At 41.5% G+C, this 27,551-nt stretch overlaps 1 long non-coding RNA gene across 1 annotated transcript in view; it reads left to right on the forward strand.

The window, feature by feature from the left end:
• Window positions 1-354: 354 nt before the first annotated feature.
• Window positions 355-27,551, forward strand: part of LOC112206407 (uncharacterized) — a 40,331-nt gene continuing 13,134 nt past the window's right edge. Inside the window, exons 1-2 of the long non-coding RNA XR_002940698.2 lie at window positions 355-434; window positions 530-678. This is a non-coding gene — a long non-coding RNA (uncharacterized LOC112206407). The remainder of the gene's footprint in view (window positions 435-529; window positions 679-27,551) is intronic.

Genomic DNA, 27,551 nt, shown 5'->3' on the forward strand with positions numbered 1-27,551 from the left:
TTAAATGAGAAAAGTAAACCACAAACCTCTAAGCTTGGTTCTGCTAAAGTAATTTAACATCTGCTGCCACCTGAATGTAATTGAAAAATTCATTATCAAATTTACTGATCTGCTTAATGATTTTGTATTTCTCTTTCAAAATCACCTTCCTCCTAAGCTAGCCTAGGTAAATTACCCTTTGCTTCAAATCTGAGAGATTGAAGGGACCTGGGAGAACATCCAATTCAAGCCCCCTCACTTTGAAAATGGTGTAACAGTGTTTTGTGTGTCCGTGGTGAGGTTGCAGACCTTTATCAAGGTCACAGAGCAAGTCCAGCAAGAGTTGAACACAGGCTGCCAGAATTCCACCCTTGTCTCATTCCGAGATTGTGTGCTGAGGGTTTTCAACTGCATCTCTAAAGGGAAGGCCAAAGAAAGAGCAACAGGAAAGGATGGTAAAAAGGGGGTAGAAAGGAAGAAGGAAGGGAAGAAAAAAGGGAAAATAGCAAGCTCTCTTTCCAGAGCCACACATTTTTTTCTGTTTGCTCAGTGGCAGTCTGTTAAAGAAATACTTCATTGTCACTGAACACAGAGTCATTAAAGGCACCTTGGAAATTTGGACCCTTTTACTAGAATCAGGGCTTAAATAGCAACTTAATTTATGACACTTCTCGAGGCTGATGGCGTTTTTGCTCTAAGGTAAGGTCATCTCAGTATATACCCCTCCCGTCGCTTCCCTTTAGAACACGCAGAGGCGTTTCCTCTTTACTTTCAAGTTACTGATTATTCAACTGCTCAAATGTAAGTCACATATGTATGTAGGCACGTTTGAGTCCACGGTGTGTTTCTAAAAGAGAGCTCTTTTATATCTGCCTGTAAAAGAGGAGAGCGCAAAGAGGGGGGAACCCACAAATAAGCAAGTGAATAATTAGATCAGAGATAGATGCCACCTTTTCTCAGTGTTAAAACTGTGAGGGGAAAAAGTACTCGTGCATAATTGACATAATTGATCTAGTATTTTTTTTTCCTTTTTGCTGCAGTAATTTTTATGCATGCCATTGTTGCTGTTATTATCCAAGATGTGATCTTGTGTGGTTGATAATACAGGCTAGATATGAATACACGTACGCACCAGCCAATCACAAATCTATAGTGTCTATTTCTGCATCACCAGGTGCTATCTCATGGGAAATATCCTCTTTTTTGGCAGGCACACAGAACACTGCATTATCTGTCATTTTCATTAGATTCAAGCTACAGCTGGGCCAAAAAGACTTAGTTCTAGCATATGTGCTCAAAATGGCCAAGCTGCGATTGTCCAAATTCACCCTTTCAGGATTGCATTACTGAACAACTGGAGCCAAAGCTAGAAATTGGAGAGAGCAAAGCGCCTGAATTCCACTTGGAAAATGGCAAACACCATAAGCTCTGAAGATTGAAGCATATTATCATGACTAACTCAAAGGGTCAGAGGAGACACTGGCTTCCACCAGCAAGCTCAACGTCTTTTGACACATCTGAGGTGGGGATGGAAGCTGCACAGAGCCTAGATTTTGACACCACTTAACAAAGAAAAGCCAATGTCTTTCATTCCCCTCTGTGCCTTTCAGTATACCTTGGCCATGTGGAATGCAATAGGTTCTGTACCCAGGTCTTGACCTGGGCCAGCTGGTCTTGAGCCCCGCAGGACGTAGTCTGTGGCCTGCTGCATACTTGGATAGTGTGGGGTGTATAAAAAGCAACTCATCCTGAGGGAGAAAAGCATCCAACTGTCATAAGCTTGAGTCTCCATGCAAGTCTCCACTATTTTATAAATTCAGTTCTTTATGTGAACATGCGAAGAAGACATATTGAAAACTTAGCCCCACAAAGAAATAAATACAAAAATCCCCACTCCAGGTTGCTGGAAATGGGAGAACCACAGGGCTGGGGAAGATGGTCACTCCACCCAGTGGACTTCATGTTATTTGAAGCAGACATTGAAAAAAAAAAAAAGAGAGAGAGAGAGAGAGACTAGTTGTTCAAGCAGAGAAAAAGAAAGTAAAAAGGCCAGAGGGAATGTAAAATAGTGCAGCCACTGTGGAAACAGTACAGGGGTTCCTCAAAATATTAAACATAGAATAACCATATGACCCAGCAACTCCGCTATTGGGTCTATACCCTGAAGAATTGAAGAGATACTTGTACACCCATGTTCATAGCAGCATTATTCACAATAACCAAAGTGGAAGCAACTCAAGTGTTCATTGGTAGATGAATAAATGAATAAATAGGCAAAATGCCATAGAGACAAAATAGAACAGCACTCCCAAGGGCTGAGAAGAAGGGAGAATGGAGAATTACTGTTTAATTCAGGGTTACTGGTACAGGGTTACTGGTACAGGGTTCCAGCTGGGGAAGATGAAAGGATTCTGGAGATGGATGGCAATAATGATTATACAACAATATGAATGCACTTAATACCACTGAGTTGTACACTTAAAAATGGTTAAAATGGCAAATTTCTTATTATGTGTGTTTTACCACAATGAAAAAAAAGGAGGTTTGTGTCTGGTTCTGGAGACACAGACTCCCTGAGTCTGTGCCGCAGCAACACCAAGCAATGCTGTGATCTTCCAGAACGCCATTAAGGGTAAGCCCTTGGCCATGTGTTCTTTGAGAGATGTGCAAAGTTCCAAAGACAGAAGGAATATCTGGGATTTGGTTATGAGGATATATGCTGCCCTAGAATTGTCCCAGGTTTTCATGCCAGGGTGGAGACCTCACATACCATGGTGGCACGGGATTTCTGCAGGGAGAAGTCTGCTGACAAACCCATCTTATGGGTTCTGACATCTTGGCCACAGACAGAAGTCAGCTGTTTTTCATCTGCACTGCTAATAGGGTCTAGCTGAATGGCTAACAAGCAAGGTGAAATGTAGCATGAATGTTTTGAAAGCCATGGAGCCTCACTTTGGGTTCAGGAGTAGCAAAACTAGCAAGAAGGTCACTGTTGCTGATTGGGGACAAATGTGATGAGTGTTGGGGGCTTAAACAACAGGGATGTATTTTCTCACAGTTCAGGAGGCTGCAAGTTGGAGATCAGGGTGACAGCATGATCAGGTTCGGGTGAGGGCTCTCTTCCTGACTTGCAGACAAGCACCTCCTTGGTGAGTCCTCACATAGGGATTGATGGGGGAAACAGAGCTCTGGTAGTCTCTTCCTCTCCTTATAAGGGCACTAATCTCATCATCAGGGCCCTACCCTCATTACCTTATCTAAACCTAATCGCCTCACAAAGGTCCCATTCTCCAAATTCCATCATGTTGAGGTGTAGGGCCTCAACATATGATTTGGGGGTTTGAGGGGACCTACATTCAGCCCATAACAAATGTGACTCTTACCTTCACCAAACCATTCTTCCTGCAGCTTAAGAGAGCATCCCACATCTACATGCTCTTGGGTCCTGTGGTCCATCTGTTCTCATTAGCTGTAATTCTTTGGGTTCCATATTTCTCTCATACCCTTCCAAGTCCAGCTAGACTGCAAGCATCAGTTTATGAATAGGAAATTAAAAGTAACCTACAAAACACCTGATTTTGAAAAGATGTTTCCCCACAGGGGCCCTGTTGTCTATTAATTGTAGTGCTTTAAAACAAAGTAAATATTTTTCTGTTGTTAAAAGAAATTTCTTCTTGCATTTTCTTTCCATTATCACCCCATTAATGGAGACGAGGTAAGGCAATCTGAAAACATTTGAGTCAGAGAATATACAAACAAACTTTCAAACTGTCTTTCAGCAAGTGAGGCTAAAGTTATTGAATATGCAAATTGCCTTATTAAAAGAAGAATGATGTCTTTTTCAGCAATCAGTTTAATTACAGTGGAACCCTTCAATGGAGAAATCAACTTGTTTCTTAGAGTAGAAATTCTTTAGAAAGGGAATTTAGGTATAACAGATCAAAATTAGAAAATTTACACTTGGTGGGAAAAATGGTCTCAGTAAAGAAAAATGTACACTTGGTAGAAAAAATGAGGTGGTGGGGGAAGAGGAAGAGAGATGCCAGTACCCCGCTTGGTAGCCTTGCCTGGGTCTCTGAGCCCCAGGGTATTTGTTTGCCATTGTCCTGCTCTACAGCTTGAAGGCGGTGTTACTAAAATGCCAGGGGTTTGGTCTAGATCACGTCGCTCCCTGCACAGAAAGACAATTACTGAGACAATGAGTATTGCCAGGGAAGAAGACTTTATTCAGATGATGCAGCCCAGGAGATGGGAGATGAGTCCCAAATCCATCTTCCCAACTGATTCAAATTAGGGGTTTATATAGCAGGGAAGAAATGTAACTATGTGTGGGAAAACTGAAATTAGGGAGCAGTCTAGAATCTCAGAGTTTGGATGTGGTGATACCATCTAGAAGCCAGAGAATCAGTTTCCTGAGAAAAGGACTCAGCTCAGACAAAGACAAATTTCAAGCTTTAAGACAGGGAGGGTGAATTTCTTTGTTTATTCAAAAAAGAAAAAAAAAAACCCATAAACCTCAGTTCTATGGGACAATTAGGTCTGTTTCAAAAGAAAAGATATAATGGCCTATAAAAGGTATTTATGCCCAATAACTAAGGCCTCATACTCCCTGTGGGGTAGGAGTGGATTTTTTAGGGTTGGGCCCATGTGCACCAGGACCAGAATTAATGTGATGTCAGTATTGAGAAGGCCTTCCATCAGAGCCCTGTCCATTCTGCCCCAGGCCTTTCCCTTTCCCCTCAGAGGCCAGAGTTCCCTGCCCAGTGTCCCATTTCTCCAAAATCTTCTCCCCGCTCAGGTATTAGAGATCTGAGTAACCGTGCAAGCCTCTCCTCAGTGAAGACCCATTTGTTCATTCCAGGCCTTATAGGTCTGTTTTAACGGAGGGTCCCGTGGTTGGGGGGATACTGGTCCTTCAAGAGACACCAAAACAACCATGACAACTGAGAAAGATCTCTGGAGAGACCTGGTCTGGAGGTACACTTCACCCATGTCCCACCCTCAGCTACCTCCATATCATAGTGCCCTTGGAAGGGCGGCCGACCAAGATTTAGGGCAGAGGTTTGAAGTCACACTTTTTGGGTTGACTCTCTGCTACTGACAGCATCAACTTAGTGACAACCAGCAAGTTGTAGATCCTCTCTATGCCTCAATGTGCTCATCTGTAAAATGGGGGCGATAACACTGTCTGTCTAATAGGATGGGTTTGAAATGTACAGAGAAAATCAGGCAAAAATTTGGTATAATATTTGTCCCATTGCAAACATTCCTTCAATAGTCATGGTGGTGGCAGTAGTACAAATCTCCCATGTACATTGCTTTGTTACCTTAGCTTTCACACAAGTCTGAAATGCAAAACATGCAATTCACACATACTCAAGAAATGCACAGGCAAGTGTTCCTTCAGTGAACTTCAAATTCTTCAGCAGAGAACACACGCCAACAGTGAACAAAACTGGGAAAACAATCCCTATACTTTAACGTTATAGTGGAAAGACAAACAATAAATAAAAAGCATCATGAACATAAAGATCATATTTTATTTCAGAAGTATCTGCAGGGAACAGAAGAATAGAACAAAGTAAAGTGGTCAGAAGACCTGAAGCAAGCTAAGCAGTTGGCAGCGGCAATGTAAATAGGATGAACAAGATCAGGCTCATTGAGGGGAGGTTGAGCAAGGATTTTAAAATGGAGGGAGCCATGGAAATCTAGAAGAAGAGAATCTTAGGGAGAGAGGCAAAGGCCCTGGGGCAGAAATGGGCCTGACCTGTTCCTGGCACAGCAGTAGGTCAGTGGGAATACAAGGAGGGAGTGGCAGGATTGGAAAAAAACACCCAAGATAGGGACAGAAAGTGATGGGGCTAGATCATGTAGGGTCTCAGAGCCACCATAAGGGCTCTAGCTCATGCTTAGATGAAATGGCAGTCCTTTGTAGGGCTCTTGAGCTGAGAAGTAGTATTACTTATCTGACTCTTATTTGAAAAGGAAGATCCAGCGACCGTGCGGTGGGTCACTTGGGATGGGGCACACATAGCCTGGAGGTGAGGGACCAAGCTGGTAGCAGCAGTTGTGGATGCGAGAATATTCTAAATGTGGAAATATTCTAAAGGCAATCCAACAGGCTTACCTCACAGATTAGATGTGGGGTCTGAGAGATACAGAGGAGACAAGATGACTTCCAGATTGCATTTAATTAATGCAAAGTAGTTTGTAAACAAGGAATCCCTGACTACCTTGTTTGTTGTGAAAAACAATAAATCTACATTTACTCTCAATTGCTAAGTGCTTACCTATAGTGTTTACCTCAGTACAACAGACTATACTGCACATTTAAAAATGAGGTCACATTAAGAATATGTCATCTATGCCTCAGGTGAGGAATATGCTCAGATGAGGACATTGTGGGCATCAGGTGGTAAATGGAAAGCACTCATAAGTGCTTCTGTCTGTTTCTTGAAAAAATATGTTCCCATCCCAGGGCATTTGCACATGCTATGGTTTGCGCCTAAAATGTTCTTTTCTAAGAGCTTTGAACATCTGGCTGTTTCTCCTCATCAGCTCAATTATTTCCTCCAACCTGGCCACTCTCTCCCACCGGATCCTGTTGTATTAGTCAAGGTTCTCCAGAGAAACTGAACCAACAGGATACATAGATGTAAACAGATTTATTATTCAGAATCAGCTCCCTGTAATCCCAGCATTTTGGGAGGCTGAAGCGGGCAGATCATTTGAGGTTAGGAGCTCGAGATCAGCTTTGCCAACATGGTGAAACCCCGTCTCTACTAAAAAGTCAAAAATGAGCTGGGCGTGGTGGTGTTCCTGTAATCCCAGCTACTCGGGAGGCTGAGGCAGGAGAATCACTTGAACCCAGGAGGTGGAGACTGCAATGAGCTGAGATCATGTCACTGCACTCCAGCCTGGGAGACAGACCGAGACCCCGTCTCAAAAATAAAAACAAACAAACAAAAAAAAGAATTGGCTCATGTGACTATGGTGGCTTAGAAGTCCCCAGACATGCAGTCAGCAAAGGGGAAGACCCAGGAGAGCCCATGGGGTAGCTCCAGTTTGAACCCAGAGGCCTGAGGACCAGGAGAGCTAAGTGTACATTCCAGTCTGAAAGCCAGAAGGCTCGAGACCCAAGAAGAGCAGATGTTTGAGCTCAAGTCCAAAGACAGGAAAAGACCAGTGTCCCACCTCCATCAGTCCATCAGAAGGAGCTACCTGTTCCTCCTAGGAGGTCAGTCTTTTTGTTGTATTCAGGTCTTCAGTTACTGGATGACCACCCCACCTCACATTGTGGAGGGCCACCTGCTTTGCTTAGCCTAATAATTTAAATGTTAATCTAATCCAGAAACACTCTCACAGAAACACCCAGAATAACAATAATCTGGGCATCCTGTGGCCCAGATCACCTAAAATGAACCATCACACCTGGTGTGTCCCCTTTGTATTGGTATTTTGTGACTTTATCTTAGTTATTTATCTGGTTATCTATTTATGGGTTTGTCTTCTCTGTGAGAGTATCACATCCACCAGCTGTTTCTTGAATTAATGAAATACTGAATAAATGAAAACGTTCTGTGTGTGATTTGAGATCTAGGAGAGAGAGGCATGGAATTTTGCTGAGGCAAGGTGACATTGGTATGGAGGGGAGAGGGTACTTGATGAGAACCAGAAGGAGCCAGGGGGCTGAACAGGAGTGGGACCAGGAGAGGGATTGGGAAGAAAGTAGACTGGATGGGATCAAACCTTATGGGAATAAACAAAAATCCATCTCTGACAGCCAAATCCCCCCTGCATGCATTCTGGCTTTTATTTTTAATCTGGAGCAAAACATCCCCTGGCCTGACCCCTCTGACTTGGGTCCCACACAGCAAATCAAAGCCCAAACAGGGCGGGTCCCAGGCTGGGCTTTCCTGGAAAAGTGAGGAGTGGAAATGAGCCTTGTGGTCTCACCCCAGCCCTGGAAGGCCATTTGTCTGTAGGATAAAGGGGTCAGGCAATGGCCCAGTTCATCATGACTGGCAAGGCTGCCCCAAGAGGCCCAGAGCTGGATAGACACAGGTCAGTTTCCTGCACAGCCAGCCAGCCCTCGGCCGGGAATTCTTACATTGCGCTTTCCTGTTGGCACATACGGCTTTGTGTTTTGTTGATCAATTTTAATGAAAAAAAAAAATGAAATAAAGGAGAAGCTGTCTTCAAGTGTTAAATGTTATGTGCATAAATCTTGCTAAAACTGTGAAGAGAAATACCCCTATATAGGACTTAAGCTAAAATCATCTCTCCGAAGTTGTCATGTTTTTAATTTGTTTGTGTTTTTTTTACAAATTTTAGATAGAATAATTGGTTTTAGAAGCATTGCTCTGATAAACCTTCCTCTAGGGACTCTGTGTGGAGAGGTTCTGGTAGGGTTGAGCCATGTGTTCAGGGTTAGATTGGGTCTCAGAGGCTGGCACAAGGGTGACATGAAGGACAAGGTTCCTCCTTGGCAGGGTCTTCAGGAAAGGGAGCACATCCTAGTGGGGAGAAGGAGGCTCTGGCTCAGGCCCTTGGTGGGTGCAAAGGGGCAGGAGTGCCCAAGGCACAGGGTCTCAGATGGAACAGCCGTGTGTCTGCTCTCTGTTGCTCTGAGTGGAGGCGGCCAGTGGGGCCCTGGCCAGGAGCAGGCAGGGAGTGGTGAGCATTCTTCCCCCATCTTCCTGTCCCTGAGCACTGCAGGCCTGGCTGGCATCAGCCTTTATTTAGCCCCGCATCTCTGCCCAGTACTTGGGAAGGTTCTGGTCTGGGAATCAAGAAGATGGAGACACAGCCCTACCCTTAGGAGCCTATGATTATTACTTCTCTGTAAAATGAGAGGAGGCTCACTCAGAGACAAGGAAGGGAACCCATGAGGGGCTGCAACTTGGGTCTGAGGGGAAAGTTCTGTGTGGGCTGAAGGAGGAGGAAGCCCTCTGGGGTTGGGGGCACCTTGAGTCAGTTTTCACAGTGGTAAAAAGAGAGGGATCTCTAGGCAGGTGGTGCAGACTGAGGCAAGGCCAGGTGGTGAGAATAATCCAGCCCAGGGGACATCCAGGAGAGAGGCTTGGCTGGACCCACCAGCAGAAGTCCTGTAGATCCATCCGGACCAAAGGAGGTGAGAGGCTGCGTAGGGGAGGAGGGGTGGGCACATGTTTCAGAGTTGACAATCAAGTTTCTAACTATCACAGATGATTTTGGAACATATAGTTGGAAGAGAACTCAGATGAGTCAGTGAGAAGTGATCTGAAAGAAAAATGGAGTAAGATATGAAGAGATACTTTACAGAAGTGAATATCCAAACAACCCATGAACCTATGAAAATCTGTTCAATCTCACTAATCATCAGAGAAGTGCAAATTAAAACCACAGTGAGTCCAAGCATGGTGTTTCTTGCTTGTAATCTCAGCACTTAGGGAGGAGGCCAAGTGGGGAGGATCTTTTGAAGCCAGAAGTTTGAGACTGGGCAACATAGCAAGACTCCCTCTCTACAAAAATAAAAATAAATTATCCAGGCATGGTGACACACACCTATAGTCCCAGCTCCTAGGGAGGCTGAGGTGGGAGGATTGCTTGAGCCAAGGTGGTTGAGCCTGCCATGAGCTGTGATTGCACCAGTGCACTTTAGCCTGGGTGACAGAGACTCTGTCTCTTAAAAAAAAGAAATACTGAAAAACAACAACAACAACAACAACAACAACAAACACAATGAGATACCACCACACAAACTGGCAAAATTGGAAGGACAGAAAGTACCAAGGGCTGACAAGAACCTGGAGCAAACAGGGCTCTCATGCCCTGCTGGTGGAAATGGAAACTGGTAGAATCACTTGGGAAAACTGGCAGTATCTACCATGTGTACCCTCCATCCTGGCAATGCCACTCGTAAGTATGTACCTGGCAGAAGTATGTGCATATGGGGCAATGATAGCACCTGGCCCTTGGGTTGCTGTGAGCAAAAAAAGAGAATATTCCTGCCCTATCCCAGCAGACTTTTCCCAGCAGCATAGTGTAGAATTGCTATAAACTGGGACTTATCCAAGAATCCATCAGCAGGAGGATGCATCAATGGACCACGGCGCCTTCACACAGTGGGTTACTGTAGGCATGCTGTATTTCAAATTAAACATTTCTGAAAATGACTTGGATTTGGGAGGAGTGAGATATGCTAAGCTCTCCTGCGCTCCCAGAAGCTGCAGGAGAGACATGATATAAGAGAATGGCCAGCCGGGTGGTGTCAGCATGGTTGCCCTCCCTCAAGGGGCCCCACGGGAATCTCCATGTAATCTCCATCCCTTGCCTTCCCAGCCTCGGGGCTGCTGGCTGTCTGCAATGTTCCTTGGCTTCCAGCCACATCCCTCCACTCTCTGTTCCATCTTCACATACCCTTCTCCTCTGCATGCCTTTGGGTCTCCTCTCTAGCTGCCTGTCTCTTACAAGGACACATGTGCTTGCATTTAGGGTAAGCTTGGAAATTCCATGATGAGCTCCTGCTTTCAGCATCCCTCACTTAAATCCCAGTGTTTGCTGTAAAATGTAACAGTCACAAGTTCTGAGGGCTGGGAAGCAAATAGATCTTTGGGGGTTGCTTTTTTTCCCCATTTGTCTGCTGACCACATCTAGAATATAATAACTTGACATCTCAGGGCAGGAATATTCTCTTTTGAAGCTCACAGCAACCCAAGGACAAGGTGCTATCATTGCCCCATTTTGTAGCACTGCGCAGAGAGGGGAGGTGGGGACAGAGCAGTGACATGAACCTGATGTTCACAATGAGAATAAGACAAATGTTTAGAGGCTCCTGTAGTCCACTTTCTGGCTCCCCCTCATCTACTTTTGTAATCAAACACCACGGACTGGGCATTGGTGGCCGGAAGTGTAGACAATGGAGGTTAACAGGCCTGGGCTTAGAGCTGCCTCAATTTCCTCATCATGTCAACCTCACAGCAGGGACAGCCTGAGCATGAAAGGAAACAACATATGAAGATACTTAGCTCAGGGCTTAGCAAATAGTAAGCTTCCCATTGATGATAGATATGATCGTTCTTTTTGTTTAATTGAACAAATGTTTCCCAGTCCCTTCAGCATGCTAAGCCCTGGGTGGTAGTCACAGTTTGCAGAGAGAGCTGTCAGCATCTCCTGGCTACTGGGACTAGCTGGAGTGATAATAGTATTCAGGGCAAATGTCAGTTGTTCCTCATCCGCACCCCTCCTTCATTCCTGCTTGCCACAAGGATCTATCCATAACAGTCCATGTTAAATGTTGGCATAAAGAAGGTGCTATCAGTTGGGCATGGTGGTTCATGCCTGTAAGGGAGGCCAAGTCAGGTGGATCACCTGAGGTCAGGAGTTCAAGACCAGCTTGGCCAACATGTTGAAACTCCATCTCTACTAAAAATACAAAAGTAGCCGGGCGTGGTGGCACATGCCTCTAATCCCAGCTACTTAGGAGGCTGAGGCAGGAGAATCACTTGAAACCGGGAGGCGGAGGTTGTAGTGAGCCAAGATCGCGCCATTGCACTCCAGCCTGGGTGACAAGAACAAAACTCCTTCTCAAGAAAAAAAGAAGATGCTAGCATCCTTGCCTCTCTCTTTGCAGGAATTCACAGGGCAAAAGGTACAGAAGGAAACTGTGCTCCAGGGTGAGACATGTCATCAGAAGGCTCTCATCTGGACCTTGGAGGAAGGACAGGTGAGTGATGCCTCCTGTAGAAGATAATGTCTGAGCTGAGTCCTGGAGGATGCAAACACCACGTGCTTCAGCTTCAGGTGTCAATATCTGAAAGTTGGCTGAAGAAATGTGCACCTGTGCCTCTGGGGAAGATGGTGGTGGAAATCAGGAAATATAGTAGTTGAAGACAGAGCAGGAGACCAGGACTGCAGAAGGCACTGATGATGATGATGATGATGATGATGATGAGCATGATGGTTCAATGGTCAGGATCCTAGTGGGAAACCCAGGACACACCCAAGGGTGACTGAAGAGCTTCCTGACAGGACTACTCACAACAATGGGGAAAGGGACTAACAGAAAACAGCAAGGGAAGATAAAACACTCCAGGGCTATCAGCAGCAGCAACCTCTATCACCTTGTGACCTGAAGGGCCAGGGAAGGAGCAGTAACCAGAACCCAGAGAGAGCTGTCCAGTGGAAGAGGTCATCTGATAACCTTTGCCAGGAGAATACAGCCACTGTCAGTGGTGGCCCAGAAGAGAGAAAGACAGGGGAACAAATACTCTGACTGTCCTCTGATATCCATCTCTTGTAGCGCTCCCAATTAGCCATTCCCAACTAGAAGTCAAAGAGTAAGAGAGCCTATGGATGAAGTCCACATTGGTCAGCTTCCTGGAGTACAGAGCAGGGTGGAGGAAGAGAGAAAGTAGATTTGGAGGGGCAAACAGGGAATCTATCCCCGTGATGAAGACAATGATCATGGTGGTGGTAACAGTGATAATTGTGGTGGTGGTGATGGTGCTGGTAAGAATGATGATGGTGGTAGTGGTGACAGTAGTGTTTGTGATGGTGGCAATGATGATGGTAGTGGTAAGAGTGATAATTGTGGTGGTGGTGATGGTGGTGGTAACAATGATGATGGTAGGTGGTGGTGGTGGTGGTGATGATGGTTGTGATGGTAGTGGTAACAATGATGATGGTAGGTGGTGGTGATGGTGATGGTGATGGTGGTGGTGGTGATGATGGTTGTGATGGTGGTGGTGGTGATGATGGTTGTGATGGTGGTGGTAACAATGATGATGGTAGGTGGTGGTGGTGGTGGTGGTGATGGTGGGGGTGACGATAATGGTGGTGATGGTGGTGGTAACAATGATGATGGTGGTGGTGATGATGGTGGTGGTGGTGGTGGTAGTAAAGATGGTAGTGATGATGACTACCATTTATTGAGCTCATATAGTGCCACTCAGCGTTCTAAGGGCTTTCAACCTTCACACGAGCCCAGTAAGATAGGGAGGTAGAGATTCTCAGAGATTTGGGAGATCTACATACAGCCCAACTGTCAGAGCTGGCCTCTGCTCCCTTGGACCTCCCTGAAAACACAGGAATTGGTAAAGCCCCTGGTCCTGGCAATTTGTATTATAATTACATTTGAGTTTGTTTGTGTTCCTTACCCCTCTGTGAGCTCCTCTAGGTAAGTTTAGTATCTGATTATTACTGTAGACTAGGGCTTGGCAGTGTCTAGCAGGGTATCTGCTACTCAGGAATTGCTAAGCCAATGATGATTAGTGAGTGAATGAATGAATGAACAAACGAATGAATGAATGAAAAGTCTGTGACTTCCAGTCCTAGATAGCAAGGTCTGGGCCGTACACCTGCTTTCTACAGAGCCTGGTCCACCATAGGCACTTAGCAAATGTTGGAGATAATCCAACACAGTGGCACCGTGACATTTCTGTTTTCTCTGGTGCACGTTTCCTCACATCTAAACATGGACTGAAAGACATCCAAGCTTTTCAAAGCTATGTGGTTTCCTGAAATTTCCACAAGCCCAAACTCTGAGCTAAAAGTGAGGATGTTTGTCCTGTGTCTCAATGCTGCACGTGGAAACTCACAGCCCAACATAGCTCAGAATTGCTAATCACCTTGGGATTGTTGTGTTAATAAGTGAAAATACAGAGAAACACAAACCTGTCTTCCTGTTAATGTTAATTTTGCTCCCAAAAAATGTTGCTAAAACATATTGACAGGCATGTCACAGATGTTCCTTCTTTCATACATGCGAGATGCTGAAAGTGAGAGCTGGACGCTTTGACAGGATTTCTGTTGCTTTTATGATAACCGCCGTCAGGCCATTTTCCTACCACTGGGGCCCGGCCCTTTATCTGGCCATTCTCCTGTGCAGAGGCTCACGCTGGGGCAGGCATGTAATTCTGTATCTACTACCACAACCTGCACAATAGACTGATAAAGGTAAGCAGCTTGAAAAAAGATGAGCGATGTCACCATCTTGTCAACTCACCTGCTAATTTCAGTATATGCAGAACGTCTGTAACAGCCTGCTTGGTGGAGGACTAAGTTGAATCTCAGGTTGTTCATTCCCAGAGCTCATTAGGGGGAGAGATGACACAATGGCAGGGCAGGTGGCTCTCCAGTTTGACACCAAGGTTTTTAACTCATCTGGGTAGCAGAGATTTAGATCCACTTACCAGTTTTTGAAGAATCAAGCAGAACGGCACCACCTTCCCTCATCTTGCAGTGGCCATGTTTAAGCCTAAGAAGGTGTCTCATGATTTAGCATGATTACCAAAGAGGAAACCCATCCAGAATCTTCTGGCTTCATGGCGTTTTCCTTACCATGCAGGAAGCAGATTGGCAGGGACCTCAGCAAAGGGGCAGGGTAGGTTCTGGTAATATTTTAGGCCTGGTAATATTACCAGGGGTCATGTTATCTGTTTTGGAAGATGTACCATCTGAGCAGAGAGAAGAAGGGTTTTCTCCATGTCTAAGGGGTTTCCTTTAGAATCCCTCTGCAGTAGCAGTGCTCTGTGGCTGGGTCAGAGGAGAGAGAGAACCACCGTAGTGGCTTGGGGAGGGAGAACGGAGACAATGGGGCATTAAGGAGCTAGACTTGTGCCAGCTACCAGGAAGAGGCTCTATGCTAAGCAGAAAGCATGGGCATCCCCCTGCAGACCCACACCAGCAGAATTTGTGTTTTGTTGGTGTGCCCACAGGCTGACAGAAGAAATGCAACAAGGAAGAAAAATGCAATGAGGAAGTGAAGGTACAGTCCCAGGCCAGGGGACTTGGAAAGTGGCCTTCTGCTTTTTGTTGTTGTTGCTGGACATTTTTCCTTTTTGCAATATTTTCAGCCAATTTCATCAAATGAAAAATTGCCACCTCGTTGTGGATGCTCTATTCTGGCTAATTAGCACTGATGAGGAATCCTGGGTCAAGCCCAGGATACAGCTACATGCAGGACTCCAAAGAGAAGCCAGAAGGAACTGGAGTCCTGGCCAGATCCTCTAGAGTCCCTGCTCCTACAGGCATCTCCACTGCAGGTGAATGCAGTGTCTGTCATCCCCACTGAAAACCATGATTGTTCCCATATGGATTGAGGCATCCTGAGAGCCGCATGCTCTACATAGAGATAAAGTAATTTTTACTATTCTTCCAATGTGGAATAGGAACTTGGAGAGTGAGCTCCATCAGTCTCTGCCCAGATTTGGAGAAAGAACCCAGATAGAACCACCTTTTCCAGAGGCATTGAGAGCAGGTTCAAGCTGGGGAAACATCTTCCCAAATAAACACTTCTGTACCGATGCTGTGTATCCAGCCAAAATGAAGAGTGCATGGAATTGTTGGCCAGATGCAATCTCAGAGAGCTCTTGTTCCAGGGAGAACTGAATCCCTCAGACAATAATCCTCAGCTCCTCCTAGCTGCGCCCAGCTGAAGTCTGCCTAGGGGATAGTGGAAGGCACTGTTTCACTCCACAGTTTTGGAAATGTGCATGCAACATTTCTAGGTCACACCAAAATGCACAGCCCTTGATGAAAAATTCAAATCCTAGGCAGGTCTGAGAACTGACCCTAAACTCCCATCCCAACCCAAGAACCTCATTCCAAGTGCTTCTAAGGAAAGCAGAGAGTCAAATAGAATCCCTCAAAGGAAAGGAGAAGCTAGCTGGCGTTTCTTGCAATGTCAGACATGCCTCAACTTTCCCTTTAGAATGGCTTTCCTTTGCAGATAGAAGTGTATTGCTTTAACCCATACAACACGTGTGTCCAATGTGTTAAAAGAAGATAAGTTTCTTAGACAAAAAAATACATATGTAAGACTCTAATTCACAGAGGACAAGTAAGGTGAGACTCATGGGCCCTAAAATAGGTATTGTGATGTTTAATTTTATGTGCTAATTTGACAAGGCCACAGTACACAGGTAACTGGTCACATATATCTGGATATTGCTGTGAAGGTATTTTTTAGATGAGATTAACATTTAAATCATTAGATTTAGAGTCAAACAGGTAACTCTCCGTAATGTGGGTGGGCCTCATCTAATCAGTTGAAGGCCTTAAGAAAAAGAGAGATTTTGCCCAAGGAAAGGGGAATTCTGCTAGTAGATTGCCTTTGGATCTGAACTACAACATCAACCCTTCCCTGAGTCTCCAGCCTACCAGCCTGCCCTGCAGATTTAGGACCTGACAGCCTCTATAATCATGTGAGCCAATTCTATGAGATTCTCTCTCTCTCTCTCTCTCTCTCCACCCTTAGAGGACAAAAAGAAATTAGCCTTTGCCAGTGTAGGTGCTGTCATAATGACACTGATTCAACACATGCCTTTTCCCTGCAAAGCCTGAAGGCAGGGTGCCTCAACACCCGGCTTAGGTCTTCTCATTTTCATGAAAGATATGTCGCATGAAAAATGGCATTCTGAGGCTCGTCTTGCTCTGAGTGAAGACTACTCTGAGAATCAGAAAACGAAACACTAGCCAGACATGGCAAAAAACAAACAAACAAAAAATCTTAATTGCTCGAATTGCCGCTGAAACCAACCTTTCAGAGAATTGCCTGACTCTAAAATTGGAAGGCCACAGAAAGGCAGCAAGCAGGTTGGGAACCAGGTGTGTTAGGGGTTTTTCTTTCCTGCATCCTATTGTTTTAAAGGCGTCTTGATCCATGGGTTGCAATATGGCTCAACCTGTAAGGAGGGAGAGGTGAGAGGTCAGCCACCCTCTGCTGTAGGGAGCTGATGTTTCCACCTCTCACATTTCGATGAGCAAGACATTTTGCTTCTTCATCCCCCAAAAGGAAGAGGTGAGCAGGCACTGGAGTGTTTTGACTGAAGTGTCTTTGGTGTTCCCTTTCTAATAAAGGGCCATATATTAGTGCCGAACAGTCATTTTTTTGAGCACTAAAGTAATACCAGTACTCTCATTGCTCAAGAAATTGCTGAGCAAAATCTTCCAACAATGTGTCTCCCCGGCATTCCTTAACCCTATTGATAATGATAAAGTCTCATAAATCTAGGTAAATCTTTAATTACGCCTTCAGAACGTGACGATATTATGACCGTGATGTAGTCATAAAGGGCACATTCAAAATTAGCTCCGTATACATTTTATGAATATGTAAAAGGGTAGAGGTGGTGAGAGTTCAAAAGCAAAGACCAAAAAAGGATGTATTTTTTTCTTCTTTGTTGCAATCATCTGTTAAGACGGGATCTTATTTTCTTTTTTAAGATAATTGTAGGAAAAAGCTCTCTTTCTTGTCTTCTATAGTTTTTATTAAAATCCAAAGCACCGACTTTGTGAAGAGCCCTATTTCATGTTACAAAAACTGCGAGACTAAATAGAGGGAGTATTTTCTTCTGTGTTGAAACACCTTTTGGCCTAAAAATTGTTCTTCCTTGTATTAAATGTGTGTGAAATATTTATGGAGAGAGGCATTTCTTTGCACTGTTTTACTGAGGCCGTAACAAAGCCTAGAGTTTGTTTCATTCTCTACAATCAGGGTGATTACAGCCTCATCTGTCTCCCACCCCTGCATTTGGTTAGTAGCCCTATGCAATTTATTTTTATCTTCAGCCAATGCACATATTTTTACTTGTGTGAATAATAGGGGAAAGATTAAGTTCTTTTATTTTGCTAATTAAACTGCATTTTTCTAAATCTCATGAAGTAGTAAGTGACAGGATTAACAGGAGCACTTTGCAGAGTTTTGCTGTTTTCCTGATTAGATTAGAGGTATTTGATATTGAAGTCAGAGCTGATGAAGTGGTTTCCTTGATGTGAATGAATGCATGACCCTAGTTTATCACCGCGGCTTCATAAAGAAGTCTTCCTTACTGTCGAGAAAGCCCAACCAAGAGTGAAAATGACATTAGCAAAAAGCTAAGCAAAAGGTCAGCAGAGCAGAATGAGAAGGGAGAAGGAAAAAATGCATTCCTCTGCCTCTTTATTTTTCCCCCCAAGGGGTTAAGGAAGATTGCTCAGTTACAACCTCTGTGCTGAGCAGAGCAGGGTGAGCCTCAGAACTGTACCCTCCTGAGACAGGGACACCTTTCTCAGCCTCTAGAGTTTGAAGGTAAAAATTTTATGTTAAAAAAACAAACAAGGAAACAACAACAACAACAACAAAAAAAAACAAGGGGAATAGAAATGCACAGCGAGGAAAGCTCCAGCTCTCCCTTCCCGTCCCCCAGTGGCCCCCATGCAGACTTATTCCCATAAGCATCTCCAGACTCCTTTGGGCTATCCTGGGCCTCCTCCGGAGCTGGGCTTAAAGCTCTTCTTCAAGGCAGCCAGGGGCCAACTGAAGGCAATAAGCAAAGGCCACTTCTCCCTCGCTTCCTCACACCTTCCCTTCCTCACACCTTCAAGCTCCCCAACCCCAGCTTCCTAGCCCCTTAGGGGAGGGAAGTAAAATGAAGGAGTGATGTCAGACAAACCAGAGGGGAAGATCAGAATAGGGGTGTGCTTTGCCAAATCCTCTATGGTGAACAGAGGAAAGACATTGCGGCAGGGATGAGGAGGAGCCTGCAGAGGGAGCTCAGTGGAGGCTGGACCATGCCCAGGACTGGGCATCTTTCAATGGTAAGTCCAGGCAAGGCCATTGTGTGTCTATTTGTTACATTATTATCCCCTTCTCTTAATCCCTAATCTTGTCTTCCCCAGAGACACATTATTTTCTTTTTAATCAAGGTATAATTTGCATACAGCAAAAGACACATAAGTGTACAGACGGATGAGTTTTGGCACATGCACAGCCACGTGCAATTCACATTCCTATTAGAATATAGGATGTTTCCATCACCCCAGGAAGTTCCATCATTATCCTTCCCAGTCAGTGCCTGCCTTCCCACCCATCCAAGCAATCACTGTTCTGGTTTCTATTTCTAACTATAAATTAGTTTTTTCCTGTTCTAGAATTTTATAGAAATGGAATTCTACAGAATGAACTCTTTTGTATCTGGCTTCTCTCACCCACCACAATGTTTCTGTGGCTCTCTGTTGCACATAACCATAGGTCACTCATTTCTACTGCTGATTTGTATTCTGTTGTGTGATTCTACCACAATCTTTTCATCTGTTCTTTTAACGAATGTTGGGGTTCCTTCCGGTTTTACCCATTATGAATCAAGTCACGGTGACCGTTCTTGTGCAAGTCTTTTGCAGACATATATTTTGATTCCTCTTGAGTAAGTGTGTAGGAGTGGAATTGCTGGGCTCTAGGGTAAAGTGTATATTTAATTCTATGAGAAACTACTGAGATGGTTTGGCTATGTCCCCACCCGAATCTCATCATGAGTTGTAGTTCCCATAATCCCCATGTGTCATGGGAAGGACCTGGTGGAAGGTAATAGAATCATGGGGGCGGTTACCCTCATGCTGTTCTCATGATACTGAGTGAATTCTCACAAGATCTGATGGTTTTATAAGAGGCTTTTCCCCCTTTTGCTCAGCACTTCTTGCTGCTGCAATGTGAAGAAGGACATGTTTGCTTCCCTTTCCCCCTTCTGCCATGATTGTCAAGTTTTCTGGGGCCTCCCCAGCCATGCTGAACTGTGAGTCAATTAAACCTCTTTTCTTGATAAATTACCTAGTCTTGAGTATGTCTTTATTAGCAGTGTGAGAAAGAACTAGTCAACTATCAAACTGTTTTTCAATTTGGTTTCACCATTTTTCATTTAGCCAACAATGTAAGAGAGCTCTGCAACCTGTTTATTCCATATCTTCACCAACATTTAGCATTGATAGTCTTTTAAATTTTAAGCATTTCAGTGATTCTGTATAGCTTTCCAAATATGGTTTTAATTTTCATCCTCCTTCTGATCATTGACATTTATCACTTTTTATATGCTTATTGGTCATTCAAATATCTTTGTGAAGTATTTGTTCACACGTTTTGCCTATTTTTAATGGAGTTCTCTTATTCTTACTGAGTTGTATGAATTCCTTATATATTCTGAAGACCAGTCCTTTTCCAAATGTGTATATTACAAAATCTTTTTTCTTCATCTTTAGTTGCCAACTAATATATCTTATGTTTTTATTAACATGCAGTAAATTGAGTTCTTTTGGGGTACACTTCTCTTACTTTTAACACATGTAGAGATTCATATAACCACCATTACAATCAGGACACAGAGCATTTATGTCACCCCAAATGACTCTAACCTTTGTGGGCACATGCTCCCCACCCATAACCCCTGGGAACTAGTGATCTGTTCTCTATCACTATATTATAGTTTTTTAAAAAAATAAATAAACAGAACACCATATAAATGGAATCACACCATATGTAACCTTTTGAGGTTGACTTCTTTCACTCAGCATCTCTGAGATTTTTCCAAGCTGCTGTATGTATCAGTAGTTCATTGATTTTTATTGCTGAGCAGAATTCCATTGTACCAATTCACGTTTAATGGTGTTTGTTTTTTTAATAAGCAGAGGCTTTTAATTTGGACCAAGTCCAATTTATCAGTTTTCTCTGTTATGGTTTGCAGTTTTTTTCATTACATATAACACATTTGGCCACTGAAAGGTAGTCAAATAATAGATTCTCCTGTGTTTATTTATAAGACCTTTATATATAGTTTTAGCTTTTACACTTAGGTCTATAATCTATCATAAATTAATTTTTGCATTTAGTGTTAGGTAGGATTTAGTTTTTATTTTTTCAGTATGGGTATATCTGTTTTTTAAAGCATCATTTGCTGCAAGACTGCCCTTTTCTCATTGAATTGCCTTGCAGCTTTTGCCAAAAATCAGTTGTGTGAATTTATTTCTGGCCTCTGTATTCTGTTCACTTAATCTATTTGTCTGTTTCACACCAATGCAAACTCTCTTGATAACTCTAGTTTCACAGGCAGTCTTAAAATCAGGTAGTGTAAGTTATTTAACTTTGTTCCCTTTAATATTGCTTTGGTTATTCTAAATCCTCTAGATTTCCATAAAAATTTAAGATTCAGCTTGTCAAAGAGAAGTCTGCTGGAATTTCTATTTGGATAGCAGTGAGTTAAATTTTGGAGATAGAATATTACAGCAACATTGAATTTCAATCCATGAACATGGTATATATCTCTTCATTTATTTAGGTTTTCTTTAATTTTTCTTGGCGTATTTTGTACTTTTCAGTATAGAAGCCATACATATATTTTCTTAAGTATTTTTATTTTATTTTATAAAGTATTTTAAATTTTTATTTTCTAACTTTTTTGCTAGTATATAAAAATGCAAATGATTTTCCAGAATTGATCTTATCTCTAGTAACTTTGCTAAATTCACTTATTTCTGACTACTTACAGATTCTTTCGGATTTTCTACAGGTACAATTCTACATGTATAAATAATTAGAGTTTTATTTCTTCCTTTCCAAACCCGATGCATTTTATATATTTTTCTGCCTATTGTACTGGCTAAACCCTCCAGTACAGTTTAGCATGGATGTGATGAAAGTGAATTTTTATTGCTTGTTTTTGACATTAGGGGAACTCTATCAGATTGAGAAATGTTCCTTCTAGTCTTATTTCACAAAAAAGTTTTTTTATGAATAAGTGTTGAAAATTAGCAAATGCTTTTTCTGCATTTATTACGATCATCATATGGTTTTTTCCTTCTTTCATTGTGGTAATTCTGGTGAATTAGATTAATTTTTTAATGTTAAAACAATCTGATGTTCCTTTAATAATCCATTTAGTCATGATGTATTATCCATTTTTATATATATTTTGTTAAGAATATTTGCATTTAAGTTCATGAGAAATACTGGCTTGTAATTTTCTTTTATTTTAATGTTCTTGTTTGGTTATTGTATTAGCATTGAGCTAGGTTCATCAAAAAAGGGGTGATGTGTTCCTTTCTTCTCTATTTTCTGAAACAGTTTGTGAAAAATTCGTATTTTTTGAAATTTGATAGAATTCAAAAGTGATCTAATATATGAGTGCTTTTGATAGGAAGAGTGTGATAACAAATTTAATTTATTTAACAGATACATAGCTAATCAGTTTTTATATTCTGTGTGTTAATTTTGGTAATTTTTATCTTTCAATGTATTTTTCAACTTTAAGTTGTTAAATATTAGATATAAAGTTGTTCATAGCATTCCCTTATTTACATATAAAGTCGTTCATAGCATTCCCTTATACTTTTAATGTCTGATTTATTTCTAGTGATCATCCTTTTTGTTACCGACCCTGGAAATTTGTGTTTCCCCTCTTCTGTTTTTAATTAACATAGTTAGTAATTCATCAATTTTCTTAATCTTTTAAAGCAAACAACTTCTTGTTTTATTTATTATCTTCAATGTTTGTTCAATTTCTGTTCACTGTTGCCCTTACTTCTACTTTCATGGGTTTTATTTACTTAGTTTTTTTCTTATATTTTTAAGTTTAGTGCATTGAATTTTGGCACTTTATTTTCTAATATAAACTTTTAAGGCAATACATTTTCCTCTAAGCATTGCTTTGGCTGCATCCCATAAAATTTAATAGGCTATATTTTCATTGTCAATTATTTTTAAATATTTCTCATTTCCCATGGTGATTTTTTCCTTTTGATGAGTAGGTTATTTAGAAGTATGTGATTTATTCCCAGATATATGAGGATTTTCCAGATGTATTTGTCATTTTTTTTCCAATTTTAATTTCATATTGTCAGAGAAAAAACTCTGTTTTAAATCTTTTGAAATATATAGAGATGTGTATTATAGTACCGCTAGTTCTATCTTGGTGAATGTTCCAGATGCACTAAAAAAAATGTGTATTATAAAGTTGTTGGGTGTCACATTCTGTAAATGTCAACTAGGCCAAGTTGGTTAATATTGTTCTTAAAATCTACTTACTCTATCAATTACTGAGGAAGAAGTATTGGAATCTCCAGCCATAATTGTGAATTTATCTATTTCTCTTTTTAGTTCCTTAAGTTTCTTCTTTGTGTTTGGAAACTTTGTTGTTGTGTCAACATATTGTTAGTATTGCTATTCTTCTTTTTAAATTACCCATTTATCATCAAAACATGACCTTCTTAATACAGGTAATAGCCTTTTCTCTAAATCTCTGTGTCTAATATTAATAGAGCCATGCTAGATTTCTTATGCTTACAGTAAGCATAGTATAAAGGAAGAGTGTTTTTCTTGTAGTAGCATATAGTTACATTTTGCTCTGTTACCAAGTCTCACTATCTATGCCTTTTAATTGGATTAAAGTTTGGGAAAGCTTAAATGGCTGGAACTTAAAAGACAGGCTATTAAAGAGGAGCTTCACAGGGAAGTAACCCAAGCAATCTACGTAGATGTTCCCTGGAGTTTTTGGCAGAATTCTAAGACAGGCATGCACATGGTATCACTTTACAAGACCTTGGAGGGGGGAAAGAAAGCTACAAGAGAGAATGTGAACTGAATGACAATTCCAGAGGATATATAGCACTGGGAGTCATAGGAGATTTATTCAGCCAGGACAGAGAAACCCCTCTAAATATTCCAGGAATTCAGTTGAGACCCCATACAGGCCACATCTTCAAAGCAGTATATTTCAATCTCGGAAAAGGGACAACTTCTCTCCCACTCTAACAAAGCCTAAAAACAAATCCTAATGTGATCAAACTGATTTCCCAATAATTATCTATAAATAAAACTCAATACTCTTTAGACCAAGATGGCAAAATATATTCTCAACTATGTAGCATTCATAATATTCAGCACACAGTTAAAAAAATCACTAGATATGCAAAGAAAGAATATTTTACCTTTATCCAGAAAAATAAATAAATAAAACTTTTCTGTAGAAATCGACTCTGAAATGACACAATTATTGAACTTAGGACACAAGGACTTTATAGAAGCCATTATAAATAGGTTCAAGGATTTAAAATAAATGTTTAATATAATGAGTGAATGAGTGGGAAATCTCAGCCAAGTAATAAAAGCTATTTAAAAAAATAAATAAAATAAAAATTCTAGAATAGAAAAAAATGTAATCTGAAATGAAAATTTCACTGGATGCAATTAATAGCATATTGAACAATGTGGGAGAAGGCCAGTAAATTTGAAGATAGATCAGTAGAAACTATCCCACCTGAAGCAGTAAGAAAGAAAATACCAATAAATTAGTAGAGACTCAGAGACCTAAGTAATTCAATCAAATGGTTTAACTGGGATTTCAGAAACTGAGGAAAATTGGGAGAGAACAAATTATTTGGAAAAAAATGACTAAAATATTGCTGAACTTTATGAACAATATCAACACGGTTGACACTGAAACTCAACAAATCATAAACAGGAGAAACATGAAGATATATGTAGACACATTACAGCCAAATTGCTGAAAATATTTTTAACACAAAAAAAACCATAAAAGCAGCCATAGATAAAAATCATTTAACATACAAGAAAAAAGCAATATGAGTACTGCTAATTTCTAGTCAGAAACAATGCAAGTTATAACACAATGGAATGCCATATTTTAAATACTGAAGTAAAAATAAGTCAACCTAGAATCCTATGTCCAGTAAAACTATCCTTGAAAAATGTGGTCAAAATGAAGACATTTTCATCAGGCTTCCCTTTTGCCCCCTAAGTAATTGGCTGAAGGGAAATAACAGCAGATGTACACTTAGTCCACATGACAGAAGGAAGAGAGGGAAAAAAATGTCAATATAAAAGACATTTTTAATTTCAGCACTTTGGGAGGCTGAGGTGGGAGGTTCACTTGTGGCCAGGATTTTGAGAGCAGACTGGGCAACATAGTGAGACCCCATCCCTAGAAAAAGTTAAAAAAAATTAGCCAGGCATGGTGGCACGTGGCTGTAGTCCCAGCTATTTGGGAGGCTGAGGTGGGAGGATTGCTTGAGCCCAGGAATCTGAGGCTACTGTGAGCCATGATCGCACCACTGCACTCCAGCCTGGGAGACTGCACCCCAGCCTGGGTGACCCTGCCTCAAAAAGATACATTTTATTTAAAAAATGCATTTTTCTTCCTTTGTATCTTCTTTATAAGATATCTGACTGCTTACACTGAAATGATAACAATTTATTGGGCATATAACATATAAAGTAAGATACACAACAATAATATAATGGAGATGTGGATAGAAATGTACTATTGGAATGTTCTTCATTATACATGAAGTTGCATGGTTTTATTTCATGGAGCACTGAAACAAGTTGAGAATATGTAATATAATTCCTAGATCAGCTTCTAAAATAAAAACCCAAAGAAGCACGGCTAAAAAGACCATGGAAGAAACAAGATGAATATTAAATATACACAATTAAACAAAAGAAGACAGGAAATAAGAAAAAGGAGAACAAAAAGCAGAAGGCACATTTAGAAGAAGAATAACAACTTAATAAAAGTGGCCTTTTGGGGGTTTCAACCACATGCCTGTGATGTTTATTAAGAACCAATTACTCTTGGGCAGAAACTGAGTAAATGGAGACCTCACCTCCAATATATGAAAACAGATGCTTTGTAAATTTCTTCCAGTTTTATAGTTGTTTATAGTGGGAGAGTAAGTCTAATACCCTATACTCTGTCAAGGTCAGACCTGGACATTAACACATGATTTGCACTTAATAGATGTCTTTGCTAATCCTCTTTCACTATGTTTACTTATATTTTATTTCTGGAAAAATATAGCACTTTGGCCCTTTAAGTTCTGTTAGTATTGTAGTATATTTCTCAATGTATTTCTTATTTTTATCATCCAACATTGTTTTGGGGCCAACTTTATTTCTTTGCATTACAGTGTAATATTCCACCACCTATGTAAACTGCACTCCACTTATCCTTTTTACTTGCTCGTTAGATGCCAAGCAACTCTTATGTTGACGCAAACAACACTGCAGAGGAAATCGTGAGATATATCCCTGGGGTATATAAAGTTGCACACTTTCTTTAATTGGATTTAATCGGTTAACATGACAGTTTTTAGGATGACTCCTTTTTGATGAAAACAGTAGAGAAAGTGTAAACCAAAGCCAGGGAGATGCGTGGAGAAGGTGATTAGTGGGAGAAGCCTTTGCTGTGTGTCTGTCCACTACTATCACAATCTTCCAATGATGCAATAGGTACATACAGGGTCCTCCCATAAATCAGAGCCCATCTGTGACCCTGGTTTTTCCCAGTGCCTGTGTGGCACAGGGAGGCCTCATGTTGCTGATGAAAGGGAGACGTGTGAAAGAGAAAGGATCTTCTCTTGTCATTGCTAAGCCTGCTCTGCCTTTTTTTTCTGAGCATTTTTTCATGACTCCAAGTCTGTACCAGACTTTCCCATACATATGACACGACATATCTGGCCTCTGTGGCTCCAGTCTGAAATTTTCTTTCACTCAAGAATCCTTTAAACTATTTCAGTCATATTTTGCAGGAAGCAGTCTCTGTCAGTAACAAATATCCAACTTCATCACCTCCACACTCTTATTCTCCTTGGAGAAGGAAGCCCTCTGTGGCCATGTCCCCAGATGCCCACTGGATGGTGGCTGTCTTGATGGATGAAGGAACAATCTCAAAAGACTTGAATGCCACAGCCAGCAGCACTTACCAAATGCCAGGCATGTTCCAAGCAGGTCCATGAATTATGTTGGGTAGACAATGTGGCACCTAATTACCTGTGTCATGATCCTGCATGTTACACTTACTAGCTGTGTGAGCCTGAGCAAGCTGCTTAACCTCTTTGTGCCTCACTCTTCTCATAGGTAACATTGTGATAATCATCCTTATCTCTTAGGGTTTTTCCAGGACAGTGCGAGCCTTTGTAAAGGACTTAAAATCTGTAAAGCACACAGTCACATACATTATGATGTGGATAACTGGAGAAATGCATTATTTTCTTTGGAAAGGAGAACAAATACTGTTATCATAATGTATTTTTGTTAATTTTTTTTGGCTGGAAAATTGGCAATGCAATTTTAAGGTTAGCTTAGATTCACTGGTAAGAATTAGTAGAATTTTTTTAGAAAAATAGTAATGGTTTCTGGTTCAATGAGGAGCTTGCTAGTTGCTACTCTATCTTAACAACATGTAAAAAGCTGAACAAACTGGAAAATAAACAGCTCTTCTTAGATCCCAAAGGGAAGTGAGTTCACAGGACAAATCACTGACCCCAAAATTAAAGACAGATAGGCAAATACAGAGAATCACAACTTACTAGAATAGAAATTCGCAAATACAAAGAATCACAACTTACTAGAATAGAAATTCATGAGCAGAACTTCTGAAGGAATCAGCGCCAAAGTCGGGAAATCTGAACTGTAATTGATGACTTATTGGAGTCTCAGTGTGGATAAACCTGAGAGTTAAAAACTCTAGGTGGACTAGTCATTGGGTATCCCTCACAATTAAGTGAGTTTTACCCCCTGGAGCTGGACCAGGTTCCCACACTGAATACTGGAGAAAAATCCCCTCATGCTTCCGGTAGAAGGAGGTGAAAAAACATCTAAGAGTGCGTCAGAGCATTCTGTTCTTCTTAACAAGGTTTGCCCTTAGGAGAAACTATTCAACCAGAGCCTAACCTGCTAGGGTTTTATCAGAACTTATCTCACCTGGAAGAAAGGAAATACCCAACTCCACACCCTTGCAGCCATCCTGTCCCATCTAAGTGGCAGT

Source organism: Pan troglodytes, chromosome 20 (assembly GCF_028858775.2).
Source record: "Pan troglodytes isolate AG18354 chromosome 20, NHGRI_mPanTro3-v2.0_pri, whole genome shotgun sequence".
Classification (NCBI taxonomy): domain Eukaryota; kingdom Metazoa; phylum Chordata; class Mammalia; order Primates; family Hominidae; genus Pan; species Pan troglodytes.